Below are 1,457 nucleotides of genomic sequence, written 5' to 3'. Positions count from 1 at the left end.
CAGCAACGCATCAAAATAGCCTACTACAACGCTATAAAGCGTCACAAGCACTTTTACAGACGCACTAAAAAGTGCTCCGCTTACCTGTGTCGCTACACCCTGTAGCTACGCTTTATTTATGCGTCGGTATAGCTAGGATAAATGCGTCGCTAGTTCGGAACGCTTTCAAGCACGCTGCTAGGACACTTTATTAGCGTTGTAATAAGGAAGCTACGCTCCTAAAGCGTTGAACAAGATCTGATACAATTTACTATTTTTCTTTAGCTATGGAGACCCACTAAAAGCGTCGTATAATCCTTTCCGCACTTCTAAAGTGCCGCTAGAGTTAATTTATGATCTCAATGCTAAAATTACAAATTGGTTTAACATTTGCAAGTGAACCAAAATATAATATATTGATTAATGAAAAAATTTAATCGTTTAATACTCTATATAAAATCTTCAAACTAAAAATAACCAAAAAGTCTAACTCATTTAGACAAACTCAAGGTACAACCAATGTATATAGAACAACAAATGTTAAAATTTATAATCCAACTAAATAATAACAAAACTTAATATGTCTTCATTCTTGTGCCCAAACAGAAATTCCAATGTCCTCAAATCTTCAACATTCACTTTTTCGTTTTGGTGCATCCAAAATTAATCTGAGGGGCAAAAAAAATGTCAACAGAAGTAATTAAAAAAAAGGCCACAAACATGCAACATACTAGTTTAACAAACAAGAAATAAGATATTAGTTAATGAATGAAAGCCATGTTTACCAAACAAAAAAAAAACAATAATTAAGATTTACTAGGAATGTTACCTTTCGACAAAAATCCAACTAGCTAATTAAATAATCAACGAGAGTTGTCATTTCCAGAAGATGAAGCTTTATTAGCAGCCTACATCCAACAAGCATAAAACTAACAATTAGCATAGAACATTTATGAATCATATGACAAATTTGTGTGAGAAGAATTAGACAAATGGTTCATGTGCAATGGATTATTGCACTAACTCTAGTGAGGTGTATCTTTTATGTGCAATATTCATGGATTAGTAGAATCAAGTTCTCAGTTAGAATAAGCTAGTTTTCAAGTCGATGTATGAGTGAGATGACTGATAAAAATGCTGAATTGGGCACCCACAAAGAATTTATCCTGGTTACTTTACTGCTATAGCTACTTAGCTAGTACCTTAACTCTCAGCTCCTCCTCAAACCCAACATCAAGATTCCATAAGTTCGCAGATCTGGAGTCTATTTGTAAGTGATAAGAGAAACCATATCAAATCACATATGACTATTTTTTTTTTACTTTACAGAAAACTAATCAGTTCCACCAACTCCAACTGAAATATCATCTAACATACAAACAAATCAAAAAATTATGCGCAACCCTCAATCAGTAGAACTCCTGAATATGTGTTGCCCTACTTACAGTAGTACATTAAATTCAAAACACATAGAAGCT

The 1,457-nt window shown here is 33.3% G+C and overlaps 1 long non-coding RNA gene across 1 annotated transcript; it reads right to left on the bottom strand.

The window, feature by feature from the left end:
• Positions 1-376: 376 nt before the first annotated feature.
• LOC130591698 (uncharacterized) lies at positions 377-946 on the bottom strand. Its single transcript, XR_008969711.1, has 2 exons — positions 809-946; positions 377-647 (listed from the first exon to the last, which is right to left on the bottom strand). It is a non-coding gene; the product is annotated as an uncharacterized LOC130591698 (long non-coding RNA).
• Between the last annotated feature and the right edge of the window lie 511 nt (positions 947-1,457).

Source organism: Beta vulgaris, chromosome 6 (genome assembly GCF_026745355.1).
Source record: "Beta vulgaris subsp. vulgaris cultivar EL10 chromosome 6, EL10.2, whole genome shotgun sequence".
NCBI classification, from domain to species: Eukaryota; Viridiplantae; Streptophyta; class Magnoliopsida; order Caryophyllales; family Amaranthaceae; genus Beta; species Beta vulgaris.
The sequence above is the reverse complement of the archived record's forward strand: the minus strand, read 5'-3'. Positions and strand labels throughout refer to the sequence as shown.